The 13,705-nt window shown below is 41.7% G+C and overlaps 1 protein-coding gene across 4 annotated transcripts in view; it reads left to right on the forward strand.

Annotated features, from left to right (window-relative positions):
* frmd4a (FERM domain containing 4A) overlaps nt 1-13,705 on the forward strand; it is a 193,636-nt gene that overhangs the window by 110,296 nt on the left and 69,635 nt on the right. The window contains exon 1 of one of the 4 annotated variants that reach the window (XM_052151837.1): nt 5,167-5,336. The exons of the other annotated variants lie outside the window; for them this stretch is intronic. The gene's annotated coding sequence lies outside the window, so the exon portion shown is untranslated. Of the gene's footprint in view, nt 1-5,166; nt 5,337-13,705 lie in introns of those variants that run through there. 4 annotated transcript variants of the gene reach the window in all.

Consider the following 13,705-nt stretch of genomic DNA (forward strand, 5'->3'; position numbering starts at 1 on the left):
ATTTTACATCAGCCATACAACCTGTCGTCCTGTCTGCTGAAGAGAAGGGTAACCTGTGTGACTGACTTACAAAAATAACAAACCTGTGGGCACACACACACACACACACACACACACACACACACACCCCACTTTGTCTCTGAGCCTGAGGCGATGAGACAAAAATAACCAAACTCAGAGACTCCTAACAAGAACCACATTTCCTTTCTACAGAGAGCCAGAGACACAGAATTTAGGAGATCCTTATTTTTATAGCTTCTGAGACCATTTTAGCCTTTCATTTTCTCAGAGAACATCTCAATCTCTCGTCTTCCTCTTTTGGTTAATTTGGATACAAAAAGACGGATTAAACAACGCTTTGTGCTTTGGTCTGGCAGACATGTGCAGGATTGGTCTTTCAGAAGTTTATTTTAGTACTCTTCACCCCCCCCCCCCCCCCTAAATCGTGTGAGCCTGGATATGCTCATTTATTCCACCCCCGTTTCCTTCGTGCAAATGTTCGACACACACATACATGCACTCTCTTCGATTTTAAACAACAGGCTCTTGTGGCACTGTCCAGACCCTTGCCCGAAGGAAGGAGACAATAAAAGTTAAAATATGTATTATAGAGGGGAGAGAGTTCATGAGGGATTGTTTAAATTGGAACGTGGTGTTTCCGTTGTGGCTGAGAGTCCAAAATCAGCAATGATGTGGATGCTGTGACATTCACAAACCTTACAGTACCTCTATCATGACCTCGGATTACTCACCTGTTTCACTGGCCTGGACACACACGAGCACAGTGTGAGAACGGTCAAAATGCTCGTCTTGGTGAGTTATTGGAATATTGTCCCATCCGATGCAATAAGTGCCAAATATTTAGATATATTCCCCTGAAAACAAAGAGTAATACATACAGATGTGCTTGAGGAATTTGAAAATATGCAGTGATGAGCCAGGACATCTGCAAAACCCTTTTTTATCTCGCAAACTTTGGCGAATCTGGCAACTATCCTTTTATCTTAATGACCTATTTTATCTTATATACAGCCTGCTATCTTCTAAACTAACTTCAAACACCTCACAAATCAATAATAAGCTATTAAACACTTAATTGTACACAATGTTCATCAAACTATGGTAAATGTGTAAGAAAATGGTGTGAAATACTATATGAAGTACAACACAGATGTATGTTTGCACTCTTGATGACACACACACACACACACACACACACACACACACACACACACACACACTCAGGTTGCCATTAAAATCACTGTCCTTTTCGGCATATTGCCGTGCCGTTTCGTGGACCTCTTCACGGGACCATACGGCAGCCCATTTCAGCTTATCATGACAGGCCCACCGGCAGGGCAGGACTGGTAATCTGGCATACCGGGAATTTTCCCGGTGGGCCGACGCACTTTGGGGTCGATCAGGGGCGGACTGGCCATCGAGAGAACCGAGCGGGCCGGTGGGCCGGCCGCGAAACGTGCCGAATGGGCCACGATAAGCATTATGAAGAACGGACCACAAAACGGCACAGCGACATGCAGAAAGGGACAGCGAACACCCGCACTCTTCACCCCCAACCCCAACAATTTTTCGGCTAGTTGCCATGTGAAATTCCCATGCTGATTTCTCTTCCCAGTCCAGCCCTGCCCACCGGGAAAAGTCCCGGTTCTCCGCATGGCCAGTCTGCCACTAGATATGGGACTTAAAGACACACAAATACTTGTAAAAAAAATTACAATAAATAAAAAGTTAAATTTTCTATAAAATAAAGGCAGCTGTGGTTTAACGTAAACAATACGGTCACCATGTTTCAGGCTTTGTGGGATGCAATTGATGCCTGCATATTTAACAGTTCACTGCTGTTTATATTATTAAATGATAATATACTTAATATACGAACCTTCTGGAACTTTAAAATGTATTGTTACCGTATCACCGTAGTAACGATAAACGCGACCCTTGTTAAATATATGATTGTATTTACCATATGTTAAAGTAACCCGCTGACAAATATTTACTGTCGATTTTTTTACATGCATTTATCATTAAAATTACGAAACATTTTTACAGTGTATACGGTCTTTAAAATTAGAGAAGACACACAGAAATGCCACAAACACAGTCAGGCTTCATTGACTTGTATTTGGAGTTCAGATGGTCGTGTTTGTTCATTGATGACATCATCACCAGCAGTTGGATAAAACATGAAATCTATGTCTGCGGTCTAATTGCATTATGTTGGAGTGTTGTTCAATTACTCTTCAAAGTCCCTCCCTTGAGGATGTGTATATGAGAGACAGAAAGAGAGGTAGATGATGAGAGATCATCTTGACCCAAGCGCAGTCTTTCTCTCCAGCGTTCAAGTCATGTTAAAGTTAAACTGTAAAACTGACAGCTGTGGAAATGATCATGACAATGTATTGGGAATATTTGCTGCATGGCCCAGTGTGGAGAAATAATACGTTGCATCACAACACATGTAGAAATTAAAGGGCTTTTCATACTATGCTTAAACCTGTGTTAATGTCTTTTCAAACCCTGGTTTACAACCATTTTAATCCTGGGTTATGAAGCCCTGCTGTAGGGCTTTGAAGTGCTATCCCTGCATTTCTCTAATCCTCTGCATTTTGCTTCTATTCTTCGTTTTGTTGTGTGTTTTAAAAGAGTCACGAGTTAGAAACTAGGGTGTTCTGAGTGACTCCAGACAGGTCAACTAAGCAACCAAATTGTCCCGGTTGCTAGGGAGGGTGGAGTCACATGGGGTAACCTCCTCGTGGTGGTGATTAGTGGTTCTCGCTCTCAATGGGGCGTGTGGTAAGTTGTGTGTGGATCGTGGAGAGTAGCATGAGCCTCCACATGCTGTGAGTCTCCGCGGTGTCATGCACAACGAGTCACGTGATCAGATGCGCGGATTGACGGTCTCAGAAGCAGAGGCAACTGTGACTCGTCCTACGCCACCCGGATTGAGGTGAGTAACCGTGCCACCACGAGGACCTACTAAGTAGACTTGCTTCAAAAGAAAACCAGAGCGGATATACATGGCAACATTTCCAAAGATGGACAAGGAGGTTGCGATTAATTAAAATTAACGTGTTATGCATGTGATTCATTTAAAATGTTTAACGTGTAACTTTTCCTTAATCACGATAAATGCATGTGCTATTAATACAGTATAAACCAGCGTAAACACTTGTTGGGAGGTCGGAAACTTTGCGATGTGTCCGCCAGGAGTCATTACACTGACGCACACTTCACAACACACACACAACAGTGATTCAGTGTCAGTGCTAAAGGGATGGAGAAAGGAGGGGGGCGGGGCCGGGCTAGAATGTCGCACGCCCGGTCCCCAATCGCGCTACTCCGTCACCCGGTAGATGGCAGCGGCGCTCCCCGGGTGGACGGCAGTGTCGAGGACTCTGCGACGGGCATCCCTCCTCCTTCCCGGGTTTCGGCACCAATGTAAGGGGGTTACATGTGCAAGGAGGAGGCGAGAACCGGCTTGTCAATATAAATAATAATTTAATTAAACTCAAAACAAAAGCACAAACACAAACACACACATGACGGACATGCCCGTAATTCTCTCTCTCTCGAACCGTCGTCACTGGCCGCCTTTATCCCTCGCGCGCCCCATCAGGCTGATTGGGGACCGGGCGTGCGACATTCTAGCACGGCCCCGCCCCCCTCCCCTCCGCTCCACAGGGACTTGCGACCGAAATCAAGTATTTTTCAGCCTATTTAAGACACATTTGAATTACCACAGAAGCATGTCAAGTCTTAACAATCACCAAAACGCAGAGTGAGATTATCTGCAAGCGCTTTTCATGTGGAGTAAAAAGCGGCGCTTGATGTTGCCGTTGACAACGCGTCCTGTAACATAGCGGATAGTCACAAGTCTCCTGGCTGATTAAAACTGTGGAGGATGAGAGTTTAAGAGGTTTAATGACCATTGCAATGAATGTGCAACCTATGTGGGGAAACTAGTTCTTTCAATGAGTCAAACTCCCACTTAAACTTTGGGAAACGTTTAATGTTACTTGTTGCTATTTTAGAGCATTTCTATCTTTATACTGTGGAAGGAAAATGTTAATAAAGTATTATATTGTTACATATTGGATGATGGAAATAAATGCATATTGACAAGAAAAGAAGTAATGTATATATAGTCAAATTTAAGCACTTTCGAAATATGCGATTAATCACGATTAACTACAAAAAAATGTGCTTAATCACAATTAAAACAGACTTTTTAAACATGCACATAAAAATGTTAACCCAGGGTTATAAAGCCTTGGAATATGTTAATGCAGGGTTAAAATTGAAATGTAACAAATGGTTTTTAGTTATGCGATTCGTCTTGCCATGTCATGAGAATGACCTCCCAAAAAAAAGGGATTCATTATGCAGAATTGATGCATGACCCTTAAAAGGAAAACGCTTCCCAGTTTTTGTAAAGGTTTTCTTGAGCCCTGTGAAATGTTGCCTTTGCGGTGAAACGACCGTTAAACGTCTCTGTGAAGGGGTGCACACAAATCAGCTCCCTCAAACAGTCAGGTTCAGTTTAAAAGCATCTTTCAAACATTCCTCCCCCCTTTTGCTCACCCTAGCCAAACCAAACGGGAAAGGAAGTCTGAATTAGAAACTAAGGGGCGGAAGATGTCAGGCGGAGAGAGTGCAACCCATTCCCAAATGTTTCTCCAGATGTGGGTCTGTTAGTCCTTGGTCAGCTTCTTTATATATATATATTTATATTTTCTCCCCACATATATACAATGCACAATATCCCTTCCAAACTAGTTATGTGTCTGTACCATGCATTAGGATGCAATACTGTGCTATTACTGTGGAACCAAGCCCAAAAATCACAGTAATACCATGGTACCTTTTGGAAAGTGACGCGTTTTGGAAAGATGTAGCAGATTTAGCAGCTATGCAACCCATGCATATTTCTTATCTAGTGTAAATGGATGCTGATTGCAAGCTGGACAGAGTGTGTGTCGCGTTTTGCATGATCACAACCGCGCCGGTGTGGAAAGGCGGAGGAGGAAGAGGAGGAGGAGGAGGGGTTCGGGTTTGCTGTGTGTGTGATTCTGTTGTGTGGAGCTGCTTGCTGGAAGCGGGCCAGCGGTGCCTGTGAAACAGCGCGTTGAGAGTGGAGAGGGATGGGATGGGATGTGCTGGCACTGCCGCTGTCAGTCCGCCCGTGAGCCGCACCGGGAATCACAACAACGGCATGGATGATGCTGACTGCAATGGTGATTTAGGCCGGCGAGTGAACGCTTAACGCTTCTGGATTACTATTATCATCGGAGAACAAATACATCCGAGGATTTAATGTGAGAGAATTCACAAGGTAACTCGCGCGCTGTCTGTGAGGGACGATGGATGCGTTAAAAATGCGATTTACTCTCCATTTTCTCTTACGTAAACTGCTATTTCTGTATCTGTACTCTCATACGGGTTGAAACTTGCTAGAGAGTGCTGCTAGATGAGCATGCACGGAGAAAACCATCGTTAAAATCTGATTCGATGAGGTGAAAAGGCTCACTCAGTGCAAACTAGCCTGCTGGCCCTTTTACCTCAGCAAATATGGAGTTATACATGTGCCACAATTCTAAACACGCAAATTATATTGTGAGCGCACAGAAATGTTCTGCACATACAATATGATATTTTGAGCACACAAATTGTTTTTGCCAGATACAATTTTGAGTGCACAAAACGTTTTTAAATATTATATTTTGAGTGCACAAAACATTTTTAAATATTATAATTTGAGTGCACAAAAGATTTCTGTGCGTGCAAGATGATATTTCTGAGCATAAAAAGTTATTTTGCATGCTCAAGATGATATTTTGAGCACAATAAAAGTTATTTTGCATCTGCATGATGATATTTTGAGCGCACTAAAAGTTATTTTGCATGTGCGTGATGATATTTTGAGCACACAAAACATTTTCTGCATGTGCGAGATGAAGTTTTGAGCGCTCAAAAAGTTATTTTGCATCTGCGTGATGATATTTTGAGCGCTCAAAAAGTTATTTTGCATGTGCGTGATGATATTTTGAGCACACAAAATATTTTCTGCATGTGCGAGATGAAATTTTGAGCGCACAAAATATTTTCTGTACATGCAATATGAAATTTTGAGCGCACAAAATATTTTCTGTACATGCAATATGAAATTTTGAGCGCACAAAATGTTTTCTGTACATGCAAGATGACATTTTGAGCACCCAAAATATTTTCTGTACATGCAAGATGACATTTTGAGCACCCAAAATATTTTCTGTACATGCAAGATGACATTTTGAGCACCCAAAATATTTTCTGTACATGCAATATTATATTTTGAGCGCACAAATAGTTATTTTGCATGTGCTTGAACTCAGTTTTGTAAAGATAATTCATTTTGAGCATATGAAAATCAATTGTTTTGCTTGAATAGATATTATTTGAATGTGAATTTTGCTTTCTCATCCTTCCCACTCTTCACACTCAAAATATCATAATTTTTTGTGTGCTCAAAATATAATTTTTGTTCACGCAGAATTGTGGCACAAATATAACCCCATAAGAAACTCAGAGGTCCTCTCTGTGAGAAACATCAAATCTTTGTCTCACAATGTTGGTCTATTTAGACAAACATCCTCCTTGAGGTGATTTTAGACACAACAGATGTTGCGTTTAAGGGCAGGGACTGTGTTTGCATACTAAACTTGAACCATGGCTGTCTCATTTGCTTTGCTTGGTCACCATTGCTGCCTATTCAGATTCTCTCATCCATTTTTCTAACCTGTACTGACAGCTGAGCTGAATTACTGCCAGATGCACTGTTGAAAGTGACTTGGTTATAAAAGGATTGCATACATGTGACCATCACGGTCATATCCTTAGAGATCCTTGAACAATGCTTCTGTTGTGTTAATTCTTCTTTATTTGTGTCCTATGACAGCCCTATAAAAAGCAAAGGACTGTAGAGATTTTGACTGTGTCTCAAAACCGACCTAAGCTGCATTTTTGGCATCATAGATTATTTGAGGTGCCGTCAATGTCCTATATCAGCCCCACAGAGCGAACAGATTTTCACCGTTCAATACAAGTGAAGCTCAATCGACAGCATTTGTGGCATAATGTTGATTACCAGAAAAATCAGTTTCGACTCGTCGCTCGTTTTCTTAAAAAAATAGGACAAATTACAGTAAGACACTTACAATGGAAGTCAATGTGGCAAATGCGTAAACGTTAAAATACTCACTGTTTCAAAAGTATAGACACGAGGCATGAACGATATGTGTGTTAGCATGATTTTGCATGTTAACATGCATCTGTGTAAAGTTATATCCGATTTGACAACTTTGTTGCAATGACAACATAACGGCATAAACCCTAAAACCCGACAACACCATAAAAATAAGTGCTTTTATAAAATGATACGCTTCACATTTCTGCCTTTAAACCTCCCAAACATTTGGCATTCACTTCCATTTTAAGTGTCTTTCAGTTACCGTGATATTTGTTTAATTCTCCTGTTGCGTTTGGGCTATACTTGACCCGGGAGAGGTTCATAATAAAATCGTGTAAATGGTAAATGCTCTGCACTTATATAGCGCTTTTTTTAATCTTAGAGGTTACCAAAGACCTTTACACTGCGTCCCAATCACCCATTCACACACCAATGGTGGCAGAAGGCATGTAAGGTGCTAGCCTGTCATTGGGAGCAACTTGGGGTCCAGTGTCTTGCCCAAGGACACTTCGGCATGTGGAGTCGTGTGGGCCGGGAATCGAACCGCCAACCCTGTGATTAGTGGCCGACCCGCTCTACCACCTGAGCCACATTTGCATTCACGGGTCAATTTTGACCTGGGCATCAATTGTGGCTTTACTCTTAATAATGTGTAGATTTTTTGGTACATTTATAATTCGATTTTTACTTATAAACAATTCACTTACATTTAGTCTCTTTCCCATCCTCTCTCACCGGGACTAGACCTTGTTTACATGCACACACACATACAGTACAGTCACACACATGCTTCGTTTCCATCCAAATGTTTCAAATTTTTAAGTGCATTTCTAAAAATCCACAATTTCCTCTACATAATGCACATTAACTTGAGGAAGCCCGCCTTGCCATGATGGAGCAGCTGAATTGACCTTGCTGCAGAATAAGTTGAATATCTGATATAATGGGGGATGAAATGGCTGTGATGCCCACCCATCGCCAGTCTCTGCATACTTGGCCTGCACTCAAAACTGTTCTGGTGGATTGTGAGAACCCAGTTTATCGACCAGCTGTGGGTTCATCACTTCTGAATGACGAGGCCTATTTTCAAAGAATTGTGTGCCAGGGTCGGAGCTTTCGGTGGACTATGCGCAAATGGTCAAAACCGTCACCGTTTTGTGGATAAACCCTTTCCATCACCTTTATACCCATTTTAACTAATGCGAAACTCTAGAAAATCCACCTCCTCCTAGCGTGTTCAATTTGTAGCGAATTTAGAGCGTTTATTCGCATATCAAGCATTTCCATTCAGGATATTTTTATGCACAATTTAAAAATGCACATAAAAAACAGACACACACACGCATTCCTGTACAAAACAGACATGACAGATGTAACAAACATAACAGATAAATTAAATCAGAGGTACTGCTGTCTAAAGGGGGTGTGACGAGAGCAAAAGTTCATGCACACATTAATCTAAATAGGGCTTGAAAGAGGAAATTGTTCATATTTTACTCCGCAGCATCTGATGCAAGTTAATAAGTTTGCTTAAAACATAGTAAAGAAGTATTAATGTTGTATTCTTGAGCTGTAAACATGATTTAATGAAGTTTATTTGACAAATAATATGTTAGTTTCGTCACTTTTGACCATCAGGTTGTTTTCAGCAGTTTTTGAGTAACAGGAAATTCATTTAAATTACTAGTAATTCTCACATTAGATGTTCATATAAATTGTATATTACGTTATATTTAGATAAGACTTCACAGAAATGTTGATAAAAAAGACGTCTTCACATGTATCACTCTGGATTTGCTGTAGTTAATGTGTTTTTTGAAATGTCAATTAATTCTACATTTTATTAATTCTAAAATAAATCGCATATTAATGAATAACTTTTATATTTGTTAGTTAACATGCTAAAAATATCAATCTTTTTACATGTATGAACCAAGTGTGCCGCACAAGCCCTCAAAAGTGAAGCCAAAGCGTCTCGATCGCCCCCCCGGTGGCTGGTCCTAGTATAGGTCATAAGCCCCGCCTCCCCATGTTATTCAACGGGACGTGAGACCAACTAAACAATTAAATTACACTTCACATAACTTTTTTCCAAAGATAGTTTCTGTCATTTACTGTCATTTCTATCACGTTGATGTCATTTCAAGTGTTTGTTTTCAAAATTTGTTTTTAGTTATTTGATGCTATAAAAACGCTGCTGTGACATCATGATTGACAGCTGTGATTGACAGGTTCTTTGAGCGAAGTAGTCACTGAAGCACCAACTGACTTTTTTTCGGGATCTTCGGAGGACTGAGGAGATTGGAGCTTTAAATTGAATATCTAAATTTCTATAATTAATTATTTCACACCGTCAAAAGTCAAAAGTGCAGGGGCGTGTCCTTGCGATTGACTCAGCGAGAGTGAGGGCGGGGCCTTGATTTCGCAGCTTTACTTCCTGCTCACTACTGCGCAGGTCTGGTCCCGAAATCGCAACTGCGCAGACTCAAGTCCCAAGATGTCAGCGCCATATCGGGACACTGGCGGCTTCAGTTCTCACCAATGGAAAAGAGCAAAGGGCGTCGGCCATCTTTTTTTACAGTCTATGGTATGGACAGTTAAGAACCTATTAATGAGTTATAATATAGTTTTAGATGAAATCCATCAGGTTATGAACGATTTATAAGCTTGAATTCCACCGGGTCAAAATTGACCGGCAAATGCAAAAGGTGGATGCAGATACTGAACGCAATAGGAGGATTAGAGAAGGAGAGGGATTAGACTAAATAAATGTTTGTGGTAATCAATATGATGCCAGAAATGCTGTTGCATTACATTTTGGTCTGGATTTAACAACTGTAGTCTTATGGATTACTTTTATGTGGCATATATGAGCTTCGAAGTTCTGGTCACCATTCACTTGCATTGTATGGACCTACAGAGCTGACATACTCATACTGCAGACGAAAGAAAGTCCTACACATCTGGGATGGCATGAGAACGTTCATTTTTGGGTGAACTGTCCCTTTAAAACCTATTGAGCTGTCTATGTAGACAGTATTCTGATGTCCAATAATGCTGGGTTTTGAGACTTGGATTGGACTGTTTCTACAGACCGTAAACAAAGCAAGCCGTGCTGTGTCTATGTAGGCAGGTGTGGTCTTCTGATTGCAGGTCTTGGGTGACGGATGTCTTCTTTTGTGTCTGCACTGCAGGGCGACGGTGTCAGCAGGCTGGTGCACTCCGGCACATACGGTCAGGCATAAAAACCAGACCAATAGTCGCCTAAATCTTTATCATTTGTCAGTGGGCACCAGGAGACTTAATTTCTTGCTTGTATTTGTGATGAAAATTGATTTTTCTGCCTCATGGATTCAGTCAGTGTGATACACTATCATTTTGCTGTCATTGTGCATTAGGGTGGAATAATGGCTAAATGCCCCCTAAGAGTGCACATGGGCCACCGGGAGCCACTCCTTGGCTTTTATTCTCATCAGTTGTGTATCCTTCATATCTGTGTTCACTAATTCAGAGGCTCGTATATCTCTGGTTATCTCAAGCTAAGAGGTAGATTAGGATTTAGTGTGGTTAAACCGTAATAAAACCCTAAACAGGGCATTGGGGTCAGCCTTAAATCTGTATTCGAGAGCGGGTTCATCACTGGCTCAGATTATGTTTATGCATCAGAGGATATAGAAAGCATTACATTGACTGCACTTGTGGAATGTGTGCGTTGTGTGTTTTGATGACATCACAGGTTCACGGGGCAGTGTGAGTGTAGTGTGCCACTCTGGAGATCATCAGGAAGACGTGACTCACCATTCAGTGATTACAGGCGAGGCATTTTGTAACCACACACAAACAAAGTACAGCCAACACAATGTTCCCGGCACCAGATTGTTAGATTCTGACAGAAGGGTTCAGAGTTTGCCCCCTTCCCCCTCACACCCCAGTAAGGAGCGTTCTCATCGAGTGATGTGCAGGTGTGACATCTTGAGCACTGCTAAGGGTTTAAGCTTTAGCTAGATGCTCTCCAGCACGCTGTTTGCTCTATTTAAATCTTATTTTGCGGATCGTTTGATTATAGTTTGATGGCTTAAAGCTTAAAGGCACTTAAAGGTTTTCATTTTCAACCCATGAGTTTGAATGCTGGATTATAAATGTGTGTTTAAACTCAAATTAGCGCGAGTAACGCGAACCCACGAGTATTCCCCTTCTCTTCCGGAAAAGGTCAGGAGGCGGGGCTTCTACGACTTGGTTCATAGTTAAGTTCAACCAATAGCTGGAATCAAGTAGACGCGCATATTTCCAAAACTTACCAGGTCGTCCAACTTCCTCGCTCACTTTCCTCCAAGCGATGTCTTTAGTTGTCCGGTCTCTGTACATGTATGACGTTGTGACATACAAGTATGGGTGCCCACACTCCGCTATAACCATTTATTCATCCATTTTTCCAGATTTATTCTGCTACTACGTCAGTGGTAGTACGTCAGTGACATCCGGACAATCTCGATGCTGATAGGCTTTCGCGACAACGCGTCATGCGGATATTTGCGAATGGAGCGATTTCATGTGTTCGAGTCGCGGCATTCGTTTCATTTGCGTCTATTCGCATCTTTGCATTGACTTTGTATATAATCGTGCCGCACGAAACGCTCACTTTGCGTTGTATGCGAACGCACCATTACAATGGAAGTGAATGGGGACAATCTATAAATGTTAAAAGACTCACTGTATTCAAAAAATGTCTATTAACATTAACACAATCACTTACTAACCTTATCTGTGTACAGTTATATCCAATTTTACAACTTTGTTGCAACGATGACTTAACGGCATAAACCCTAAAACCCTAAAATGACAATTTAAACAACTTTAGAGCTCATATAGTATATTGCATTTAACTGAAATTTTTGTTGTTGTTATGGAAATCAACATTAACACATGCCGTTAATCAAACATTTTAAGCGAATACGCATTTGGGTGCTTTTGTTGTATTTTGAGGTTTTGTTTACACTAGGTTTGGGATGGACAATTGAAAGTTTACATTTACATTTATGCATTTTGGCAGACGCTTTTATCCAAAGCGACTTACAGTGCACTTATTACATGGACAATCCCCGAGCAACCTGGAGTTAAGTGCCTTGCTCAAGGACACAATGATGGTGGCTGTTGGGATCGAACCAGCAACCTTCTGCTTACCAGCTCTGTGCTTTAGCCAGTGCGTTTAGTTTGGTGTGCATATTGTCAAAAGGTCCAGCGCTGAAGTATATGGTTTTAGTGGTTCTATACAGTGGTTTGACTCAATGAAACTCCCACTTTAATTCACGTAAATTAATGACATTACAGTCAGATGGCCTAATTGGGTCATGTAGTGCTCCAGGGAAAGCGGCATTAAAAACCTCATCAGTAAAGACCGGACCCAGTTCAGGTGAGCCAGTTCATATTGATTTAGGTTTGCCTTTATTATATGGAAATGTGATCCCACTCAGTGGTTTAGGGACAAGAATACAGATGTCGCCTGAGGGGATGTTATTCTGCAGAGTAAAGACAGAATATCAGCTTTTAGGAGGTAGAGTTGGTCTGCAATGGGCAGGAAGAGAGAGGGTGAAACAGTGTTAGCATGGCCGAGAGAAATTCATGATGCCGAACCCTTGTAAAGAACACATCTTCACAGGTCAATAACAAACTCACACCAGTCTGTTTGGAAATTCACAATCAATCCTGTGTTCTGTCACATGGTTGTGTGTTTGCTGTAGTCCTCTTTAGCTCCGCTGAGGTGTGCGTGGAGGAAATGTGAGCCACACAGCTTTTATCAGCCTCATTGTTTGTGTTCCTCCGGGACGGTGCTTCCTGATGACAGCCAGAACACTCCACCTGTTCCCATTCTAAGCTTACGTCCTTACATACACCACCACACTGAGAAGCTTAAGAGATCAGGCACTTTTTCCCTTTTGATCCCGTCCCACGTATAGGGGCTGAGGGAGTGGGAGAGCGAGCGTTAGCATGAAAGCAAGGAAAAAGTGGGAGAGATGGAATAAAAGAGCGCGATATAGGACACGAGAGAGAATGAGAGAGAGTGAGTCAGTGCAGATCTGCCTCTCTGACTCGTATATCCAAACAGGAAGCGGACGGAAAGTCTTTATGTGCTGATGGACGTGAACTACCGCTGCTGTTAGTATCACATTCACTGACTCAGATTCCTTTTAAAAGATCACTAGAGAAAAAATAAACAAAAATGAAAAGCCCTCAAGAAGGAGAGAGGACAATGGGAGTATCGGGTTGCATTTGAGTTCTTTGTACTTGAGTTGTCAAACCAGCTGAACCCTACAGGCCGTATAACTCACGTGTTGACATGGATGTTAGTCAGACTCTGTTCCTCACAGATGTGCTTGGTCCACCTGCTCTTAATGGGATGTTTACTATACGACCTGGCAGGGAAACAGCAATCTTAAGCAAACATGCACGGAACATGGAAGA

This window comes from Xyrauchen texanus, chromosome 21, assembly GCF_025860055.1.
Source record: "Xyrauchen texanus isolate HMW12.3.18 chromosome 21, RBS_HiC_50CHRs, whole genome shotgun sequence".
NCBI lineage: Eukaryota > Metazoa > Chordata > Actinopteri > Cypriniformes > Catostomidae > Xyrauchen > Xyrauchen texanus.